Raw genomic sequence first — 24,197 nt, 5'->3', positions numbered from 1 at the left:
ACTATTAATACATTCCAATCCCTGGAATTGGCAAATGCAACCTTTGTAAGGGGGGAAAAGAGGAGTCCTTAAAGGAGTCTTTGTTAGTGTGATTAAATTCAAAATCTTGAGATAGGAAGATGATCTTGGGTCTTCCAAGTGGACCCCCAAATAAAATCACATGTCTTTCTATAAGAGAGAAGCAGAGGGAGATTTTTTACACAGATACATAGAGAATGATGTGATGTGAAGATGAAGCAGAGAGAGACTTGAAGACGCTGGTCTTAAATATTTGAATGATGCCGCCAGAGCTAAGGAATGCCAGCAGCCACCAGAAGTTGGAAGAGGCAAAGTATAGATTCACCCTGGAGTCTCCAAAGGTAGCACAACCCTGCCAACATCTTTATTTCAGCACTGTGATGCTACTTTCAGACTTGTGTCCTCAAGAACTGTGAGAGAATAAATCTATGTGTTCTAAGCTACTAAATTTGTGATTTCTTATAGTAGCCATGAAAAATGAATACAAAGTCCAAGGAGGTTATGTGATATGACTAAGGACTCACAGATAATTAAGAGTAGAAAGAAGATTAAAATCCCTTTCTTTTTGCAGGCCCCTTTTCACTACAACATTGATACTGCAGGGATTTTTATTAGATATTCAAGGCTAGAGTTAGAAATGCGGTAAGAGGGGATGATAGATGAGCATGTTGGAGAATTTTATCCCGGTATTTCCTAGCCTTCTGGCATAAACATTGGGTGGCTTTCAGGACCCCAATTTCACAGTAGGAGAGCAGGATTTCTAGGGCGCTGAACTGGCATCCACTTCCCTAGCCAAGAACATGAGTCAACTCACAGCAGTGAGCATTGCTGGCCAAGACTGCAGGATGAGCCAGCTCTTCAGGTCTTTTTTTTTTTTTCTGCTCCAAGTTTGTAGGTGGATCAGCATACTTTTCAAGTCAAGAAAGATTCTGGAGTTTGGCAAGCAACATCTATAGATATCAATGGCCCTTTTAAGCTGAAGCTTAATTAATTGACCCAAATGATGAATGTGGCCAAGAGTTACGGTTTGTAGATCCACCCATGTCAAGGTAATCTGCATCAAGTCATCGACTCTGCAGAAAGTTACTTGTTCTTTCCAATTCACAAGGATGGTAGCATACATTCCATTAAAAACTCAGAATCAAAGAGGAGCCTTTTATTGGAATTCAGACCTTCCTATCCCCAGGGGAGTCTGAGAAAATAGGAAATCATCAGCTTGGCTCAGGAGTAACATGGTGCATATCAATGAAGGAACTGCTTGAATCTCTGAACTCCCAAATTGCCATGTGTCCCTTGACACAGGACTCAGCTACACCAAGTGACTTTCTGAAGATGAAAGAATGCTGCAGTTGCTGTCAGAGTATCTGACTTAAGTCCCGGCTGTTCTAAAACTGGTTTAGAGGTCACTTTGAACTTTTCAACCTTCCTACCTGTGAAATGGTGAAATAAGAGCCTTTAAAGTTATTCCTGGCTCTAATGTCTGGGACTCTGCATTCAAGTAATTAGCATAATCAGGACTGAGACACCTGGACAGATGCACACATCCATGTCCCAGACTGTGTTTCTCTGGCCCAATAGGTATTAGGTAAACAGGGACTGTGTATTCTCATATGTGTGACTAGAGAATATTGATACCGTGTCCTCTGCTTTGCAGATATTTGTAAGCTGCATTATAAATAAGTGTATATTTAGCTGCCACTTCCCAGAGGAACTTGGTTGAAGTCTGAATCATTAATCTATTATTTCAGATACGTCCATCTGCTCTGCTGGAAAACAGAAGAGAGATCAGTATTAAGGGAAAGCATGAGGGTCCACACAAATATAAAGAACTACCATCAAAAGACTTGTTTTCTTAAAAAGACAAAATTCTAAATTCTACACAACCCACTCTAGATAGAATAAGGAAAATGCAGCTTGATATAGTAAAAACAAATAAACAAGCAAACAATCTCATAGAATTAAAAGCCAAATGAAAATGTGGATTCAAATTTCAAAACTATTACTTGACTAAGTCAGCAAATGAGCCTTGGTTTGCTGAGGGGAGGCATGAAAGCCATTCAGAAGAAGTGAAACTCCTCCAAGTGCTGGAAGTGACAACGGGCAAATTAAATTCTCTCAGACTCAGTTTCTTTATTTCCAATATGAAGATAATAATAACTCCTTTACAATGTCATCAGGAGTCAAAGACAATAATAAGTGTGATAAACTTTCTGTAATGCCAGGGATATCTAAGCTCTCAGTATCCAGTAGCTGACGTTGCCAAAGACTGAGAACAGCATTGGTGATGAATGTCAGTGGAGAGGGTATTTAAATGACCATTTTAAGTAGCTTGGCTAAAAAGGAACGAGGAATAAAAAATAAAGGGATATGTGGAGATAGAGGGTGTAGTTGGTACCTTTTTTTTCTTTTTTGTCTGACAGTTATTGTGTTTTTTGTTCTCGTTGTAATTGATGAAAAAAGGGCCCTAAGGAGTCAGAATTCAATACGTTTAGTAGGAAAAGGAGTATTCTTCCACTGCAGCGGGTGGGCAGGAGGGAGGCAGACGCAGGAGATGAAGATAACCTGGGCCTGCTGGGGCCAAGATTGCCCAAAGTCGGAGGTGTCCTGGCCTTGAGGGCCATAGTACACTGCATCATGTGAGGACTGAGGTTTTTGGGGAAGGAGAGATATGGGCTGGATGCTCAAGGATAGTCTTAAATGTTTAAAAACATGGACTTACACCCATCTCTGGAGCCAGAAAGGAGGCTATCAAACTTTAGGCCCCATTCAGGCATGAGTTCTCCCTAAATATGTGAGGTAGGAAAATGTTCATTGAGGCATAAGCACTGCAGGGAAAGTTAAAAGGTTTTGCACCAGAACTGGCATTCCAGATTTGCTCAGAGGATTGTTTTAATTCAGCTGGAGACTGCTGATGAGTGGTGGAATTAATTTCTAGTTGAGAGAACTCTCTTTGTTTCTCTATGCTCTTTCTTCCAAAAAGAGCTTAACTGTTCCTCCTGATTAATTTTTTTTTTTTAATTGGAACAGATGACCCTATTTCTTCAATTGGTCACTAGATAATGTATTTTGTTCCTCTAGGAAACTTGATGCATGAAAAAGATATTTTTTACATTTTTGTAAGGCATGTGTGACTGGATTTGCTGTAGGACATGCAGGTGCGATGTCCCCAACATCTGTAATAGAGCACTCAATAAATATTGAACAGATGAATGAATGAATGAGCCACATTTAATAGAGAAAGTACCATCACGATACATTTTGAGGGGATCATCTGGAAAGGTAATGGATCAAGAAACCAAGTAAGCTCACAGAAGAGGCACTTGGGAATGTGGTGTTGGGGTTAAATAAAACCTCTGAGGGGCCAGAGAAGGGGAGAGGAGAAGTCTCACTGATTGTCATTTTCAAATATTTGAAGAGCTGTTGCACAGAAGACAGCGTAGAGCTCTTCTTTGCTGAACCAGAGGTAATAACTAGCATTGAGCAGGGAGAGTTCTAAAGAGGCAGGTTCTGGTAACATAAGAGCAGAGAAGCCGCCAGGTGTTGAGCCTTATGATCTGCAAGTGCTCTGCTAACCACTCCGTGTGCATTCACTCATTTAACCTGCAGCCTCATGTGGGAGGTGTTAGGCCCATCTTCCTGATGAGAAATAAGGTCTCAGTTGTTAAGAGCCTCGTGCAGAGTCACGCAACTGCTAAGAAGTGGGTGGGCTTTATTTCCACCCAGGCGTATCTGATTGCAGACCCCGGGAGTATCCCGACCACTTTTGAGCACTGACTTCCTCCACAGGAGCAAACCATGGAGCCATTTGGCCAGGAACTGGCTTATACTAGCCGGCTGGCTGTCTTCTGGGTGGTTCGTGCTTCTTCTGGGGCTGATTTTGCGCACTCTCCTTTGCAGCTGCATTTGCAAAGCAGGATATGAAGGAGATGGAACTGTGTGTTCTGAAACGGACCCCTGCACAGGACTGACTCCGGGAGGCTGCAGCTGAAACGTGAGTACTGGTCTTTATTTCCAACTTGCCTGGTTTCTTGTTGGCTTTTTTCAGTTGGTTGGTTGGTTTTTTTAGGAAATCCTCTCTCTCCTTCTCATTCTGTCCTCCAGCCTCCTGGCAAGGCTCCTCCTGAGAGTCCTGGGAGCTGGTATCGTGGAGTTGGGTTTCCACATTCCTCCTGGTTAATTTCTAATTGTATATATACTGAATAGAATTTAAAAACTGCTAGGCGTGCCATAGAAAGCATCGAATGAGCTACATCCTAAAATAACTCTTCCAAAGACAGAGTAAGGGCTGCCTATGCCAACCTCATCTGAGTTCATAATAGGGAGGAGGGTGCAATGAAATCTGAACTGGCCCCAGAGGCCATACAGCATTACCGTTGGTGGTGGTGGGTCCATGGGCCCCTCTCATGGCAGTGAGGGTGACACACTCACTCAGTTTTACTTATAAGAGCTCTGGAGCTGGATGACCCTTCAGTGCTGCCCCCAGTTGGGGCTTGCTTGGTCAAGCTTTTATGCTTCCACATCTATCAGTGACAGAATGCAGGCTGACCTGGGAAAGGAACTGTAACCTCGGGTAAGGGAGTCTCTCCAGCTGGAGACAAGGCCCAGAGACTCAAGTCAGAGTGGCTGGCTCGTAACCCTCACGACAGTTTGAGAAACAAGGGCTTCAGTCCTTAAGCGGGGCAAGGAGGAATTAATTTGGATGAAACACTACTGCGTTCACTACACCTTCTTTCTACATTTTCTCCCATGGAAAGCACCGACGTTATTTCTTGTTTTTAAATTACATTCAACGTTTCTCTCCTGTGTCTCAGGTGCTATATGGTGTTAATATTCTGGTGGGTACTAGTCATTTTAAAGATACACCATTTTGGGCCTTGTATGGACCAAAAATTAGTTGCAAATGGGCTTTTCTACATTTCTTTCAATTATGTGGAATTAGCCAAAGTCTCCCTGAGCTATGTGTATATGTTACATTAGTTAACAGTGAACAGTGCAGACACATACCGGCCTTCAGCAGAATGGCCATTCGTTAATGCTGAACTGCACCAATCTCTTTCATACGTTTTCTATCAAACCCCAGAGATGTCATGCAGTGGAAATTTCTTAACGCTGCTGAGACTCAATTTTCTTCATCTGTAAAATGGCTAAAACTTACCTACCTTAAAGGATTCCACAAAAAACGGAAGTACAAAAAGGAGGCCAGTAAAGAAACGCCCACTCTCAGTGTGAGGTGTTAACCGTCGTAGCATGCAGCACCACCACCTTAACTCCACATGTACCACACAGGATTTTAAAAACCTAGTGACTTAAACCACAGTGACTTCCAGCATGTACAGTGGCAACAGAGGCCACTCAATGTTGAGAACTTTTTTTTTTTTTGAGTCAAAGTCTTGCTCTGTCACCCAGGCTGGAGTGCGGTGGCATGATCTCAGCTCACTGCAACCTCTGCCTCCCAAGTTCAGGCGATTCTTGTACCTCAGCCTCCCAAGTAGCTGAGACTATAGGCACACGCCACCACACCCAGCTAATTTTTGTATTTTTTCAGTAGAGCCGAGGTTTCACCATATTGGCCAGGCAGGTCTTGAACTCCTGACCTCAAGTGATCTGCCCGCCTCAGCCTCTAAAGTGCTGGGATTACAGACGTGAGCCACTGCACCTGGCCTCAATGTTGAGAACTTTCAACAACAGACCCACTCACATTCATTCATGAAGGAACAATTTGTGTGAATCACTTCTCTTAAAAAAAATAGTTGTTCAAATAAATGTCAGGTTGCTAGTAATAACCAAAAGCTCGTTAAATATTGAGTGCCTTTTATCCAGTTTAAAGTGTTTGCTCACCTTTGGGGCTTTCTAAAAGCTGATCAATAAAAATAAACATTGGGTTTTGATGTGTGATCACAGGCAATGTCAAGACAGAGATACTCAGCCATTCACTACACTGGAACACCCAGTCTGGAAATAGCACTAGTCAGAGGTGAGGGCCTCCTTGCACAAGAACATGGCAAGGACATTTTAGAAGCATCTGCAGCTAAGGGAGAGGGGGAAGCAAGGAAGATGGAGCTCTGGGTCTTTCAAATGCTTTTTTTCTGAAAACCCACTTTTGAAACAACCATGGAACATTTCTGCTGCCTTTGTGCACCATTTCTCTTATGATTGTATTGTTTCTGTATATAATTGTCCCCTTTTTTCCATTCTCCAAGCTTAAGCTAATATCTTTAGCCCACCCTAACACTGGGGATTAACTAAGGGATACAGTCAATGAAATAGGTGTCCTTAATTATTTGTTGAGAATGACTTGTTCTGGATAGGTAGATGAGTAGCTTATCTTCAAGGTCAGCTTTAGTCAAATTATCAATAGTAACAATTATAATGATTATCATTAATTTTATTAAGCATGTCTTCTGAGCCAGCTACTGTTTGATGTATTCTACGTTCTGTATTTAATTTAATCTTTATAAAAACCTTATGAGATTGGTCGTATTACTCCTATTTACACAGGTAAAAATTAGGACTCAGTGAAGATAGTGAAGATAGGTATTTTGACCAAGATCACAGGACTGGCAGGTAGTGAAGGTAGAATCAGTACCCAGGTGTGCCTGAGGCTAAAGCCTTTGCTCTTTAAATGTTCTTCATTTCGCTTTTATTTACTAATATATTGTGAGCACCTGTTTAGCACCACATACTTGGCTGGGCTGTAGGGACACCATGATGTGCAAAACAGAGTCCTAGCTTTCATGAATTATTTGATTGAGTAGGAATACCAATAGGACAAATATATCTATATGCTAAAAATATAAATGGGGTGTATGGAGTGTTACTCAACCTTATAACATGGATATCTAACTTGGTTTGGAGAATCAATGGAAACATGAAAGAAACATTTAATTTGAAGTCAGAAGAGTGAGTAAGAGACAGATGTGGGGGGATTCAGGGATACTGGGGGAAAGCGATAGCATGTTTGAAGGCCTAAAAGCCAAAAGATGTGGCCCGTTGGAAAAACTATGAGGCCCAACAAAACTGGAGCACGGAACTGCTTTATTACGGGCAGTTGGGTGAGGGGGACTTGCTGTCAAGGGGGCCGTAGATGGAGAATGAGAGGTAGTCAAGGACCAAGTCATGATGTGCATGTGAACCAGCTGAATGGTATCGGACTTTCTAGTGACACAGGGAAAACGTCTAAAGGCTCTAGGGACAAGATCAGATTTATGCTTGGAGGAGGGCGAGAGTGGATATAAGGAGCCATGATCTGCTTTAGATATTTTATAAAGGCACAGGTAAAAGAGAAGACATTTCTATCAAAGGACTTGGACTCTAAAGAGGGGATGTAACAATTGGTAATGCTTGTTGAGTGAGAACTATATGCCATTCGTTCATTTTGAGGTATTCATTGAGCAGCTACTTTGTGCCTGGCACTGTTCCAAGTCCTGAGGAGGCAGCAGTGACCAAAAGTGCCCATAGCCATAGAGCTTACATTTGAGCACCAGATTCCAGGCACTTTAGAGATACTGATTAATTAACCCTCACCATAGCCCTATGATGTGGACTATCACATTATTTCACTTTACAAAGAAACTGAGGTGCAGACTAGTTAAGAACTGTCCAGGGTTTGCCTGCAGGTCTGTCTGGCCCTGTGAATCTTTTGGTGAGATAAATGCAAGGGAAAGGCAAGAGACCCCAAGTGAGGAAAGCCCAAACCACAGCATCTAACATGGCTTCAGCGGTGGAAGAGACTCAGGATCCCACGAAGGCTAAATCTACAAGCTTTAATTTCAGTCTTGTAAATGACCCTTTTGAAGCTTTGTATGATCTTCTATTTTATGTTGCAACAAAACCACCATTGCCCCTTAATTACAGTATTTCCGTTGAGCAAAGTCCATTCTCTGTTTCACAAGGAAATTAGCTATACTCTCTAGAGGCAGCACTTTCAATAGCCAGGTTCCATGGTGCGGGACATGATACATCAGTTTGGGATGTTCTGACAGGGAGACAATGCCTGTAGGTGCTCTGTTGATTTTCCTCTCATCCTGCTTCTCCTTCTCCTCCCTGAGTATTTAATAAGGAAACTTTGCTTACTTCAGTTAAGAACCAGATCCCCTGCTTACTCTCCCTAGACAGTTATGCCTTCTTAGCTCCTTAGTTCTTAATGCATCTCAGGAACCCGGATCCAGATTAAGAGGCTATTTAACGTTAGTTTCGGGAAGAATGTGCTACAAAACACTTCCCTCAAACTCATGGTATAGATGCTGGCAACAAATTTCAAAATCAGATGCATCTGTAGCCCACAAATGGGCACGACGTGGCCAAGGGTGATGTTTCTCCTCCGTTCTTCCCGCCCCCTCCATCCCTGATCTCTTGTCGAGCTGAAGTCAGTTGGGATGGTTTTCCTGACATTGTCCAGACACTTTAACCATGTCTTGGGATACCTGTGAGAGGTTTTGTGATGGTTAATTTTATGTGTCAATTTGACTAGACTGTGGAATACCCAGGTAGCTGATGAAATATTTTTGGGGGATGTCTGTGAGGGTGTTTGTAGAAGAGATTCGCATTCGAATCAGACTGAGTAAAGAAGCCCCACCATCACCAGTGTGGATGGGCATTGTCCAATCTCATGAGGACCCAGCAAGAACAAAAAAAGTAGAACAGTGAATATTCCCACCTTCTTGAGCTAGGACATCCATTCTTTCCTGCCCTCAGACATCAAAGGCACTGGTTCTCAGACTTTCAGACTTCAGGATGTATGCCACCAGCACCTCTTTCACTCCCCATTCTCTGGCCTTCAGCCTCAGACTGGGATTTATGCCATCCATTTTCCTGGTTCTCGGGCCTTTGGACTCAGGCTAAATCACACCAACAACTTTCCTAGTTCTCCAGCTTTCAGAACACGTGATAGGACTTCTCAGCCTCCATATTGGCATAAGCCAATGCCCATATAAATGGGCATTCTCCTCTTCACTATCTGCCTGCTTCTCTACCTACCTGTCCATCTATCTGTCTATAAGTCTGTCTGTCTGTCTGCCTGTCTATCTGCCCTATTGGTTCTGATACTCTGTAGAACCCTTACTAGTGCCAGTTTTCAAAGAGAAGATAGGTAAAAACCACTTTCCATTTTGTATATGAGAAAATGAAGGGGGAAAATAAAACGACAAGTACTTTCCCCATTACAGCCAAATTAGGCAAGAATTAATTTGCTTCTTATTTATTCCTGAACTAAGTGATAAGTTCCTCAAAGATGCTGTGTTCTCTCCCACTGAGGGATATTTACACATGACGTTCCCTGTGTTAGGAGCATACTCTTCTACAAATCCCATTTAAACTTCCCTTTACCAGTCAACTGCTTTCCATCTACCGACTCTCAGCCCAAGATGTCCTCAGCCTAGGCGAAGTGGCACCCTCCACATGTGCTTCATGGGGTAAGGCTCTTTTCCCCCGTAACACTTGCCTCACTTTGTGTTTATGCCCTTGTTTGTGAGAGTCTGTCATTAATCCAATGTTTGCCACTATACCACAATAACAGACTGCTTTACTTCTGATTCCCTGGCATAGTGCCTGATACATAGGACTCACTCAAAAATATTTGTTTAATAAGCGAATGAAACCGGCCAAAAGTAGAGTCTCTTTTCAAAAGAGGCCTTGAGTAGTCATAGGAGAGGGAGTGAACGATATGACTCAGGGACACATAGAAGTCTGCAGTGAGGTCCTGAGGACAGAAACTAAGCATTGGTCTTGAACATGACCCAATCACACATTCCCATGATGTTCCCTTGTTTTAACAACTTTCTTACAGTATCCACCAATTCAACAGGGATATCAGGCTTTCTGCTCTTCCACATAAGCCTGCAGAGGTAAAACTGACTCTACCAATTTCTGGGGAAAAGCAATTTGATTAGTTAACTTGGATCAATAGGTATTTATCATTGATTAGGCATTCCACAGTGGTTTAAGTGTAAGGGCTTATGGAGAAAGTATTAATAGAAATGTGGTCCTTCCTCTCAAGAAGCTCACATTACAGCATATGGGCTTTGAATCCAAGCCTGATTTATTTCTCCATGGTTGGCTGAGGAGTGTCAATTCATTGGGAATATAAACTTGAAACTTGTTTCTTCCAATGATGGTCACCAACTGTGCTATGTTGTTCTTATCTAACTCAGCTGGGGGTCCCTTAACCACATCATGGCTTTATTTCTTAACTTTCCTAAATGTTATGGTTATAAAAACTGCCTCAGTTTAGTATTTAAATCTTAATCCTTTTTATTTATAAATCTTTTCATGGAATTTAATTCAAAGATCATCTCTTCCCCTTCACAAACCTCAGTGCTGGCTGCAGATGCCTGTGGCTCCAGTGGGTTGGCCAGACATCTTCCCTAACAGGATAAGGCTGCTGCCCACTTGTGGGTTAACTGTGCTAGCTTATTGTCTACAGGCCACGTCATGATGTGCGGTCACTGCAACTGACCCCACTGACAAGTCTTGCTCATGCGCAGATCTCCTAAGCGTTAGTGATCTGCCATGAGACTTGGCCTCCTTAGCAATCTGACCACCAGCTTTATGACCCATCCTTCTGATGGACATACATCTTTGCCTCAGTCTTACCCTGATATGGCTGGGCTCTGTGTCCCCACTCAAATCTCATCTTGTAGCTCCCATAATTCCCACATGTTGCAGGAGGGACCCAGTGGGAGGTAACTGACTCATGGGGGGCAGTTTCCCCCATACTGTTCTCATGCTGGCGAGTAAGTCTCACGAGATCTGATGGTTTTATAAGGAGTTTCCACGTTTGCTTCTCTCTCGTTCTATCTTGCTGCAGCCATGTGAGAAGTACATTTTGCCTTCTGACATGACTGTGAGGCCTCCCCAACCACGTGGAACTGTAAGTTCATTAAACCTATTTTCCTTCCCAGTCTTGGGTGCCTCTTTTTCAGTAGCATTAAAATGCACTAATACACACCCCAAAGCCTATCGACATATTTAGGTCCCCCAGTCTCATCTGTCTGCCACGGTGGTGGCCAGGAGTATGAGCATGTTCAGTACACGTCTCCATGCTGCCTTGGAACTGAGAACTTGACGAGCCCAGTTTGGCATCCTTCTTGGGCAGACTGTCCCACATACCATTTTTTTTTTCCAATTCTGTTTTCCTTATTTGTGTGGTAGAGGACAGGCCAGAGAATCAGCTTTGACAGCAGAAACCAACTGAAGAATGAAATGCCAATCAGTTCCCTTCATGCCAAAATCCCCAATCTTTACAGTCTTTGGACAGCCTTCTTCACTTGCCTGGGCTTCAGGAAGGGAAGCCTCTCCCATGGGCAGGAAGGACAGGGTTTCTCTCTATTCACTCTGCCTCCTAAGGTGACCTCCTCTTCTCTGGCCCTCTTATATTGGCAAAGGAGAGAACACGGATTGGTAGGAGAGCCTTTCTAATAAGTGCATTTAGGAAGGGATCTGGTAGGTCCTTTAACTTAGAATGTTGGACATTTACAGACATTTGTCTTCATCTTTGGGCTTTAGCTCTCCCTCAGGAGCTACAGGAAAAGCGGACTCAATGTCTAGTCACATATTCCGTAAAGGAATAGTAGACAAGGCATGTGGCTCTGAATGGAACAGGTAATCAGAGCTTATGTCCATTTCGAAGTTTCTATGTTCCTGTATCCAGCCTTTCTTCATTCCCATCTAAATCAAGTATAAAATGACCTCCTTTTTTTTTCATAGTTAATCCTTTCTGCCAACCTGACTTCTGCACCTAGGAAATGAATCTCCTTTCTCAGGATTCTTTACCTCACCCTAAAGATACACCTAAGTGTTCCCTACGGCAGTCAATGCTCATTAAAACTTTTCTGCTAAACTAAACTTTCTCTATCTTTCCTTCCTTTCACCCCAAATTCTCAAGTCCATCACTAACTTTCTTCACTTCCAGTTCTACTCACCACCCAATCCTTTTCAAGTCCTTAAATTGAAAAGGATTTCACCTTAGATTCTGTCACTATCCTGAAACTTTTCTCTAGAAGATTATAGGACATAACTACAAAAGTCATTTTTCCTCATTCTGGAGGGTATGACTAAGAAAAATTGGTAGAAATATAAAAGCTAGATGGGTGAAAGGCGGGGTTGAGGTTGGGGTTATGTAAACAAATATTCTAATGTAAGTAAAGATGGGAATGAGAGCAAATACAGGTCAGGAAGAAACCCCGAAGGTTCCAGAGAAGAAGAAGGTGTCTGTATGGCCAGCTGGCCACAAACAGTACTCATAGTTGTGTGTTGGGGCATCAAGTTAGCTTATAGAATGAGGAGAAAAACATCTCTCTAAGCCCTCAAGTCCTGTGGTTCTTATAACTTTGCCCCTAAAGAATATCTGTAAGAGCCAAAGCAGGATGAGAGCCCATTGCTCTGATGACTAGTAATTGCCATTCATATTTACACATCTAAAGAAAAAAAATCATATATCCTTGAACTTTTCCTTCTTATAGCAGTGGTCACAAGAACTCCTTGACTAGCGTTTCCCAAAATCTGCTCCTTAATAGTCCCTGTTCAGCAAGTTCCCTGAGGATAAACATCTATCTGCTGGAACTTCCAGCGTCTAGACCTGGCACAGAGTAAGTGCTCAAAAATACCTATTGTGTGAATAAACAAATGAATATACACGTTCCACATGTAAATACATCTACCAATACTTTTGGTAAAGTTTGGAAAAAGCTTGGCTGGGCAAAATTCCTCTGATGCAGGAGTGCTTTGAACCTTCACATTATGATACAATACAGGGCATTTCTCAAATGCTTTTGTGCATGAGATCATGTTTCTCTACATAGCTCCTGAACGTATACATTTGGAGAAAAATTGAGTAAATAATTGTTGGTAGCACAGCACTAAGCAGTTTACCTGCCCTCTCCCTTCATCTCAAGTTTACCTGCCCTCTCCCTTCATCTCGAGTTTGCCTGCCCTCCTTCATCTCGAGTTTACCTGCCCTCTCCCTTCATCTCGAGTTTACCTGCCTTCTCCCTTCATCTCGAGTTTACCTGCCCTCTCCCTTCATCTCGAGTTTACCTGCCCTCTCTCTCTCTTCGAGTTTACCTGCCCTCTCTCTTCATCTCGAGTTTACCTGCCCTCCTTCATCTCGAGTTTACCTGCCCTCTCCCTTCATCTCAAGTTTACCTGCCCTCTCCCTTCATCTCGAGTTTGCCTGCCCTCCTTCATCTCGAGTTTACCTGCCCTCTCCCTTCATCTCGAGTTTACCTGCCCTCTCTCTCTCTTCGAGTTTACCTGCCCTCTCTCTTCATCTCGAGTTTACCTGCCCTCCTTCATCTCGAGTTTACCTGCCCTCTCCCTTCATCTCGAGTTTACCTGCCCTCTCCCTTCATCTCGAGTTTACCTGCCCTCTCCCTTCATCTCGAGTTTACCTGCCCTCTCCCTTCATCTCGAGTTTACCTGCCCTCTCCCTTCATCTCGAGTTTACCTGCCCTCTCCCTTCATCTCGAGTTTACCTGCCCTCTCTCTCTCTTCATCTCGAGTTTACCTGCCCTCTCCCTTCATCTCGAGTTTACCTGCCCTCCTTCATCTCGAGTTTACCTGCCCTCTCCCTTCATCTCGAGTTTACCTGCCCTCTCTCTCTCTTCGAGTTTACCTGCCCTCTCTCTTCATCTCGAGTTTACCTGCCCTCCTTCATCTCGAGTTTACCTGCCCTCTCCCTTCATCTCGAGTTTACCTGCCCTCTCCCTTCATCTCGAGTTTACCTGCCCTCTCTCTTCATCTCGAGTTTACCTGCCTTCTCCCTTCATCTCGAGTTTACCTGCCTTCTCCCTTCATCTCGAGTTTACCTGCCCCCTCCCTTCATCTCGAGTTTACCTGCCCTCTCTCTTCATCTCGAGTTTACCTGCCTTCTCCCTTCATCTCGAGTTTACCTGCCCTCTCCCTTCATCTCGAGTTTACCTGCCCTCTCCCTTCATCTCGAGTTTACCTGCCCTCTCTCTTCATCTCGAGTTTACCTGCCTTCTCCCTTCATCTCGAGTTTACCTGCCCTCTCCCTTCATCTCGAGTTTACCTGCCCTCTCCCTTCATCTCGAGTTTACCTGCCCTCTCTCTCTCTTCATCTCGAGTTTACCTGCCCTCTCCCTTCATCTCGAGTTTACCTGCCCTCTCTCTCTCTTCGAGTTTACCTGCCCTCTCTCTTCATCTCGAGTTTACCTGCCCTCTCCCTTCATCTCGAGTTTACCTGCCCTCTCTCTCTCTTCGAGTTTACCTGCCCTCTCCCTTCATCTCGAGTTTACCTGCCCTCCTTCATCTCGAGTTTACCTGCCCTCTCCCTTCATCTCGAGTTTACCTGCCCTCCTTCATCTCGAGTTTACCTGCCCTCTCTCTTCATCTCGAGTTTACCTGCCTTCTCCCTTCATCTCGAGTTTACCTGCCCTCTCCCTTCATCTCGAGTTTACCTGCCCTCTCCCTTCATCTCGAGTTTACCTGCCCTCTCCCTTCATCTCGAGTTTACCTGCCCTCTCTCTCTCTTCATCTCGAGTTTACCTGCCCTCTCCCTTCATCTCGAGTTTACCTGCCCTCTCTCTCTCTTCGAGTTTACCTGCCCTCTCTCTTCATCTCGAGTTTACCTGCCCTCTCCCTTCATCTCGAGTTTACCTGCCCTCTCTCTCTCTTCGAGTTTACCTGCCCTCTCCCTTCATCTCGAGTTTACCTGCCCTCCTTCATCTCGAGTTTACCTGCCCTCTCCCTTCATCTCGAGTTTACCTGCCTTCTCCCTTCATCTCGAGTTTACCTGCCTTCTCCCTTCATCTCGAGTTTACCTGCCCTCTCCCTTCATCTCGAGTTTACCTGCCCTCTCCCTTCATCTCGAGTTTACCTGCCCTCTCTCTTCATCTCGAGTTTACCTGCCTTCTCCCTTCATCTCGAGTTTACCTGCCCTCTCCCTTCATCTCGAGTTTACCTGCCTTCTCCCTTCATCTCGAGTTTACCTGCCCTCTCTCTTCATCTCGAGTTTACCTGCCTTCTCCCTTCATCTCGAGTTTACCTGCCCCCTCCCTTCATCTCGAGTTTACCTGCCTTCTCCCTTCATCTCGAGTTTACCTGCCTTCTCCCTTCATCTCGAGTTTACCTGCCCTCTCCCTTCATCTCGAGTTTACCTGCCCTCTCCCTTCATCTCGAGTTTACCTGCCCTCTCTCTTCATCTCGAGTTTACCTGCCTTCTCCCTTCATCTCGAGTTTACCTGCCCTCTCCCTTCATCTCGAGTTTACCTGCCTTCTCCCTTCATCTCGAGTTTACCTGCCCTCTCTCTTCATCTCGAGTTTACCTGCCTTCTCCCTTCATCTCGAGTTTACCTGCCCCCTCCCTTCATCTCGAGTTTACCTGCCTTCTCCCTTCATCTCGAGTTTACCTGCCTTCTCCCTTCATCTCGAGTTTACCTGCCCTCTCCCTTCATCTCGAGTTTACCTGCCCTCTCTCTTCATCTCGAGTTTACCTGCCCCCTCCCTTCACGCAGTGCTCACTTAGATCTGCCAGCCTTCGTGATGTCCCATTCTTCATATGCAAACAAAACACAACAGGCACTGTGCAAACAAAGGGGTTTAAATTAACCACCTATTTAACTGAACCACATCTCTTTGTTTCCCTCCAAATATCTATGTAAAAATGCAGCCCACACAAGAGTACATGTAACGTTTATAAAGGGATATAGTGTTTACATTATTAGCATTTGCAATAGGTGTTTGTGGGTATTGAAAATTTTATAAAGCTGTTGTGAGAACTAAATCAGATTATATATGTTCCAGTACATTGTAGGCCCTGAAAAAGGCCTACAGGTGTTAAAACCAAGTAGATTTGTAGGGCGTAATGTTGGAAATTACGAATAGCATGAAAAAGTTCTAAAAATATGCTGAATGATGGAAAATTATATATCCGTGTTTGGCAAGGCTAGATTCAGCTGATATGACAAATTATGCCTAGATAAAGGTCTATGGGACATCATTACATCATTTGGTCACATGTTAATGAGATAGAACACTTGATTTGTCTTTATCAAAAGTTAAAGATAGACCACTTGATTTATCTTAAATGTTGGTTAGAAAGGCCAGAATAAAGATAGTGGTAATGACAACTTTCTGTTGTAAAATCTTTTTTTATCATAAATAGTGTGCCTTTGACATTTGTTTAGTCACTTACAGTAGTCAGAGGATCTAGGCATTACACGCAAATGTGACACATCCTTTAAGGCCTACTAAACTTGTCTCATTTACTCGACAAATAATTAATGTATTCTACAAATATTTATTTGGTGCATTTACCAGACAAGACAATATGCTAGTGGTTCTGGGGATCCAAAGATGAGTCAGACATGAGTTATTAAAGCCCTCAGGGGTCTTATAAACTAAGTGAATAGCAAAAGTAGGCACAGATTGAATAGATTACAAAGAAATTTATATGTGCCACAACTAATGTGCTGATAAAGTTATACAAACTTCAAGTGAAACACATTTTATTGTATTGTAACTCTTAATTTACAATGCTCTTTCCCTTTTAAGAATGGGTGGCTTTTATTTATTATATTTCTGCAGAGACAGACGTTATAAGCTTTTAACAAATATTTAATAAGAGTGAATAATTGAATGAATGAAACTAAAGACTCTGCGATTTAGTTTTCAAAATAATGCTACTATAGAATCAGCTTTCATTTGTATGTATTTTTAGGAAAAATTATTTTCTTGAAGCAAAAGACCATGTGATGTCTCATTGCAAATTCTATATAGAACCTGGTTGGCACAGTTAATTCAAAATAAATATTTTCTGAATAAAATGACTTAATTAATCGGGAAAGACACTTTAATTTGCTCCTTGATGTGTCCCTATATCAATGAAGGAAGGAAGGAAGGAATGCATAACAGATAAACAACTCCATTGTCCTTGTTTAAACTCACAGACTTTCATGCAAAAAAGAATGCATTTTAATGTACGTAAATTTACCTCAATAAACTTAAAAAATAGCTATAATACTGTATTACACACTTGAAATTTGCTAAAAGGGTGCATTTTAAATACTCTGGGAAGAAAGGAAGGAGGAAGGGAGGGAGAGAGAGAGAGAAAAGAAAGAAAAGGAAGGATGGAAGGAAGAAAGAAAAAGAAAGAAAAGAAAGAAAAAAGATAACTATGTGGGTGATGGACATGTCAATTAGCTTAGCTTGAATGTAGTGATCATTTCACAATGTTTGCATTTGTCAAAACATCAAGTTAAATATAGATAAACCTTAAATATAGATAAACTTTTATGTTAATTGTGCCTCAATGAAGTTGGGGCAAAAAGAAAGTTCGTTATGCCACAAAGCAAGAACTCTCGAGACAGGATGACTTCAGAGTCAGCTGATTAAACAGCATTAGAATCCAGTTTCTTTCTCTCTCTCTGTTCTGCCATTTTGGATGGGTCATTTTGCCCTCAGACTAGTTTTTCTCTTGGTTTCAAGATTCTACAGTAATTCCAGATTTGACATCATCCAGACATGAAAATGTTTAGAAGAAACAGCAACTATTTTCTGTCTGTATCCTTGTTAAACCAAGTTAGCTTTTCCTAGCAGCCCCCAACAGACTTTTCTTCATTGTTTAGTGGCCAGAATTATCATTTGCCCTGAACCAAAGACAGCTAAAGTGGGTAGAATGACTTTGATTGGCTTGGAATATCAATGTCAACTCTCTCAACCTCCACTCCTGGGCTGGCCCTGGTACCAGTCTTCCCTAGACACATGGCTCTCCAGAGGTGATTGTTTAGACTAATAAAACCAAGTCTGCCAGGAAGTAAGAGTGGAAGAAAAGAATGTTAAAGAGTCACCCAACAGTAATGCTACATGGAATGGACTTTCTAAACACTAAAAAATTAAATGTGCATTTATGATGAGGATAGGACCTTAAGTGCCAGGACAAATTCTCAAGATAACTTGGATCCAAGTAAAACAACTTTTGACACTTCCTCATCACCTCCCTCACAGATGACCCTCTCCTCCCTCACAAATACCAATCCCCCTCCCAATGTTTCACCTTCAAGCTAACCTCTAGTTGCCCAGGATTCTCAAGATGTTTCATTCAGACCTCTACTCCTACAGCCAGGCCTCACCTACATCTTCTAGCCATTACTTCTCCTCCTCTCAAAAATTACCTAGAATCCCACTTATTTTTTTATTGTACTTTAAGAGCTGGGGTACATGTGCAGATCTTGCAGGATCGTTGCATAGGTACACACATACCATGATGGCTCGCTGTCTCCATCCCCCCGTTACCTACATCAGGCATTTCTCCCAGTATTATCCCTCCCCAACCTCCCCGCCCCCTGCTGTCCCTCCCCTAGGCCCCTCCCAAACAGACCCCAGTGTATGATGTTCCTCTCCCTGTGTCCATGTATTCTCATTGTTCAACACCCGCCTATGAGTGAGAACATGCGGTATTTGGTTTTCTGTTATTGTGTCAGTTTGCTGAGAATGATGGTTTCCAGATTTATCCGTGTCCCTACAAAGGACATGAACTCATCGTTTTTTATGGCTGCATAGTATTCCATGGTGTATATGTGCCACATTTTCTTTGTCCAGTCTATCATTGATGGGCATTTGGGTTGGTTCCAGGTCTTTGCTATTGTAAACAGTGCCACAATGAACATATGTGTGCATGTGTCTTTATAATAGAATGATTTATAATCCTTTGTAATGGGATTGCTGGGTCAAATGGAATTTCTATTTCTAGATCCTTGAGGAAGTGCCACACTGTCTTCCACAATGGTTGAACTAATTTACACTCCCACCAACAGTGTAGAAGTGTTCCTATTTCTCCACATCCTCTCCAGCATCTGTTGTCTCCAGATTTTTTAATGATTGCTATTCTAACTGGTGAGATATGGTATCTCAATGTGGTTTTGATTTGTATTTCTCTAATGACCAGTGATGATGAGCATTTTTTCATATGTTTGTTGGTCTCATATATGTCTTCTTTTGAAAAATGTCTGTTCATATCCTTTGCCCACTTTTGAATGGGTTTGTTTTTTTTCTTGTAAATCTGCTTTAGTTCTTTGTAGATTCTGGATGTTAGCTCTTTGTCAGATGGGTAGATTGCAAAAATTTTTTCCCATTCTATTGGTTACCAGTTCACTCTAATGATTGTTTTTTTTTTTTTTTTTTCTGTACAAAAGCTCTGGAGTTTAATTAGATCCTATTTGTCTATTTTGGCTTTTGTTGCCATTGCTTTTGGTGTTTTAGTCATGAAGTCCCTGCCTATGCCTATGTCCTGAATGGTATTGCCTAGGTTTTCTTCTAGGGTTTTTATGGTGTTAGGTCTTATGTTTAAATCTTTAATCCATCTGGAGTTAATTTTAGTGTATAGTATAAGGAAGGAGTCCAGTTTCAGCTTTCTGCACATGGCTAGCCAGTTTTCATAACACCATTTATTAAACAGGGAATCCTTTCCCCCTTGCTCGTTTTTGTCAGGTTTGTCGAAAATCAGATGGTTGTAGATGTGTGGTGTTGCTTCCAATACCTCTGTTCTGTTCCATTGGTCTATATCTCTGTTTTGGTACCAGTACCATGCTGTTTTGATTACCATAGCCCTGTAGTATAGTTTGAAGTCAGGTAGCGTGATGCCTCCAGCTTTGTTATTGTTTTTGTTTTTTTTTGCTTAGGATTGTCTTGGCTATGTGTGCTCTCTTTTTGTTTCGGATGAAGTTTAAAGTGGTTTTTTCCAGTTCTGTGAAGAAGATTGATGGTAGCTTAATGAGGATAGCATTGAATCAATAAATTACTTTGGACAGTATGGCCATTTTGATGATATTGATTCTTCCTAACCATGAGTATGGAGTGTTTTTCCATCTGTTTGTGTCCTCTCTTATTTCCTTGAGCAGTGGTGTGTAGTTCTCCTTGAAGACATCCTTTGCATTCTATTTTAGTTGTATTCCTAGGTATTTTATTTTCTTTGTAGAAATTGTGAATGTGAGTTCGCTCATGATTTGGCTTTCTGTTTATCTGTTTCTGGAGTGTAGGAATGCTTGTGATTTCTGCACATTAATTTTGTATCCTGAGACTTTGCTGAAGTTGCTTATCAGCTTAAGGAGATTTTGAGCTGAGATGATGGGGTCTTCTGCAATCATGTCATCTGCAAATAGAGACAATTTGACTTCCTCTTTTCCTAATTGAATACTCTTTATTTCTTTTTCTTGCCTGATTGCTCTGGCTAGAACTTCCAACACTATATTGAATAGGAGTGGTGATAAAGGGCATCCTTGTCTAGTGCCAGATTCCAAAGGGAATGCTTCCAGTTTTTGCCCATTCAGTATGATATTGTCTGTGGGTTTGTCATAAATAGCTTTCATTATTTTGAGATATGTTTCATCAATACCTAGTTTATTCAGGGTTTTTAGCATAAAGGGCTGTTGAATTTTGTCGAAGGCCTTCTTTGCATCTATTCAGATAATCATGTGGTTTTGTCTTTGGTTCTGTTTATGTGATGGATTACTTTTATAGATTTGTGTGTGTTGAACCAGCCTTGCATCCCCGGGATAAGGCCTACTTGATTGTGATGGATAAGTTTTTGATGTGCTGTTGCATTCAGTTTGCCAGTATTTTATTGAAGATTTTTGCATTGATGTTCATCATGGATATTGGCCTGAAGTTTTCTTTTTTAGTTGTCTCTCTGTCCGTTTTTGGTAGCAGGATGATGTTGATCTCATAAAATGAGTTAGGATTCCCTCTTTTTGTTGTGTTTGGAATAGTTTCAGAAGGAATGGTACCAGCTCCTCTTTGTACGTCTGGTAGAATTTGGCTGTGAACCCACCTGGACTTGGACTTTTTTTAGTCAGTAGACTATTCACTGCTGTCTCAACTTCAGACCTTATTACTGGTCTATTCAGGGTTTAAACTTCTTCCTGGTTTAGTCTCGGTAGGGTGCAAGTGTCCAGGAATTTATCCATTGCTTCCAGATTTACTGGTTTATGTGCATAGAGTTGTTTGTAGTAATCTCTGATGGTAGTTTGTATTTCTGTGGAATCAGTGTTGATAACCCCTTTATCATTTTTTATTGCATCTGTTTGATTCTTCTCTCTTTTCTTTTTTATTAGTCTGGCTCGTGGTCTGTCTATTTTGTTGATCTTTTCAAAAAAACACATCCTGGATTTATTGATTTTTTTTTTTTTTAAGGATTTTTTGTGTCTCTATATCCTTCAGTTCTCCTCTGATCTTAATTATTTTTTGTCTTCTGCTAGCTTTTGAGTTTTTTTTTTTTTTAATCTTCCTTCTCCAGCTCTTTCAATTATGATGATAGGGTGTTGATTTTAGATCTTTCCTCTCTTCTCATGTGGGCATTTATTGCTATAAATTTCCCTCTAGACACTGCTTTAAATGTGTCCCGGAGATTTTGGTATGTTGTGTCTTCATTCTCATTGGTTTCAAAGAACATCTTTATTTCTTCCTTCATTTCATTGTTTATTCGGTCGTCATTCAGGAGAAAGAACAGAAATAATAACAAACAGTCTCTCAGACCACAGTGCAATCAAATTAGAACTCAGGATTAAGAAACTCACTCAAAACTGCACAACTACATGGAAACTGAATGCCACTTATTTTTTAGAACACTGTTCTCAGCAATCCAATAGCTTACCTCTTTTTATTTTCTCATTTTCTTTTAAATTTTTTGCAGGAAACCTGATCACACTACGTGACCAAAGATGTGCATTTTGACAAGCTCCTGTATACTAAATAAAACTAGCCTCAATTCAGAAATATACTTTATCTCTGAGAATGGTGTCTATGATCCTGAAACAGTTTGAAGGGAAATATCGGAGGAAGGGAGATTTTTCTAGAGGCCTTCTAACATGTACACAATCATCTCTTCCATCGTGGTCTTTCTCTTTCCTGTGCTCTGGATAGTCTGTTCTTCTTGTATCAAGGGCAAATGAAGTATTTATAACATTTCTGGCAGCTGGAAAGCTAAGGAGGGGAGGGTAAAGAAGGAGGGGTTGTGAGAAGCAAAAGATCTCATTGCCTTAAATGCTACAGCTACAGCGGTTGAGTGGCTTAACTCCCCCTACAGGATGCCATGTGACATAGCAGCACACCCTAGGAAGGTACCTCTTTGTTAATCTCCTGGCCCTTCAGTTTCATCCTGTCTTGCTCTATCATATGAGAATGCACAGTCATGGCATGGCTACCGTTTTCAGCCTTCCTACACCAGAAACTTCTTCTGAGCCTTCCTAAACTTCTGCAAATAGGCTCAAATATCGGGAAATAAAATGTTTTTCAAAATTAATGAGATGAACTTCAAACATCCCATGGTGGGAAGTTGAACTGAGAAACTGCTAATGTCTTCTTTCAATTCTAAAGTACTGTCAAAGTCAAATAAATTAGAGAAGTTAATCTCTGAAATTAACCCCTTTTGTGGGGAGGAAACAATGGTAATTCAGGCCATACATGCAGACTGTCTTCAGTATGTCCCAATAACGAAGAGGTTAAAGGTTTGATTTTTCAAAAAAGGAAACATTACATATTGTCCTTTGAGAAAGCTCACTGGCCCTAGTAACGTCTGGGAGAGTTGACAAGATTTGGTTGGTGAGTGAAGGCAGTAGGTAAAACACAAGGAGTCGTTTCAGCAGCCCTTACATAAAACTGGTTTCAGGTTACAGCAGGGAATTTCAGCAACCAGGCTTGCAAAGAATTACATTCTTAGAGCAATATCACGTGCCCCGAGTGCTTTCTCCCCCGGCTTCTCCATCCTGTTTTAGTAGGGTGTAACAAGAATGCCCCAATTCATATGACAGCTTTAACAATCATTGTCCTTCTTGCCACATTACAAGCTATTCACATAGTATGCTCTGGCCTCAGCTTGTGTGTGACCTATAAATAGCACCTTCGTCACTAGAGGGAAAACTCCTGAATCAGGGACATGGGTTAGAAGGCATGTATGTCACCTTTTGTCTGAAAGACTCTTAATTGTTGATTTTTAAAAAATAATTCTCAACAAGGGTGTGTGTGTGTGTTTGTGCATGTCACACACATGAGCTTATCAAAAAGAAATCAAGAGCAGGAGTGAGTGAGCAAGACAGAAGAGAATGCTCTGCTTTATGTTGTACCAAATTGCATTTAGAGAAGACACAAGCAAAACAGAGCTGAATTTCTCATTCTAGAAACCTCTATCATCACAATCAGACAAACTCTTTATAATTGGGCAACTCAGAGAATTACACCATAGTGCCATCTAGCTCTTGACATCCTGGTGCCAGCTAGGTTGAGAGGTTTAGGGTTAGCCACTGACCAGCAAAACTAAACTGATTGCCGTTATTTGATAATGAAAATAAGCAAAATCCCCCAAAGAGGCTTATGTTTGGTAATAATTTATATTTAACTCATGTTGTCAACATTCCAAACCAGCTGAATATAGATTAAATGTTGCTCTTGGTTTTTATGAACCAGACTTCCACAAAGTTTGCACTGATTTCTTCGTATCTTCTTTGGAAAGTTGTCAGCTGACAATGCTACAGGCTATAGATCTGATGTCAACAGATCACTGTTCTTGCAAATTTCCAGCGCATTTTCAAAAATCCCTAAAAAGAACAAATGGCAAAATTTAATTTTAATTCACTTACACTGAATAGCAGAGTTGTTTCTGTAGTATTTGTAGGGAGAAGGAGTGCTAGGGTTATATAAAATAAAATAATAAACAGGTGTCACACCTGCAGATGATCAAAGATTCTTGCTGTCAACATGACCTAGAAGAAAGTCTAAGAACTGTATTTTGTGGTGCTTCTGAGTTATAAATTCTTTACTAAAGTTTACATTTATGGGGAATCGTGCCTACTTCCCACGGCTAGTGTTGGCTGGGATGGAAATACTAAATGCCAAGGAGGAAAATACATAACGGTTTTACTCTTTCTTCCAATAAACAGTATTATGGTGGAAAGATCTTGGCCTTTGGCCTTAGACACTTGAATTCAAACATTCAAACAAGGCGCTTTCTAGGTATTTGGGAAAATTAACCTCCTTGAGCCTATCAGTGTTATTGCAAAAAAAAAAAAAATAGTGGAGATAACATCTGTAAAATATCTAATATTATATCTTTGTATAAATAGTTTTTATTTTGTGTAAATACTATTAGAACATCAAAGAGGAATCTGATCTTTACAGATGTCATTAGACAGAACATATATGGATCCCTAGTAATCTGGTTTGATGTGAGTCAG

General features: G+C 41.6%; 1 long non-coding RNA gene across 1 annotated transcript in view; it reads left to right on the top strand.

Annotated features, from left to right (window-relative positions):
- LOC105711766 (uncharacterized) overlaps nt 1–24,197 on the top strand; it is a 157,034-nt gene that overhangs the window by 32,247 nt on the left and 100,590 nt on the right. Inside the window, exon 3 of the long non-coding RNA XR_001106143.3 lies at nt 3,916–4,009. This is a non-coding gene — a long non-coding RNA (uncharacterized LOC105711766). The remainder of the gene's footprint in view (nt 1–3,915; nt 4,010–24,197) is intronic.

This window comes from Aotus nancymaae, unplaced genomic scaffold (assembly GCF_030222135.1).
Source record: "Aotus nancymaae isolate 86718 unplaced genomic scaffold, 86718_ANA_hifiasm-v0.15.2.pri h1tg000108l, whole genome shotgun sequence".
Classification (NCBI taxonomy): Eukaryota; Metazoa; Chordata; class Mammalia; order Primates; family Aotidae; genus Aotus; species Aotus nancymaae.
This window is presented reverse-complemented; position numbering and strand designations above follow the sequence as displayed.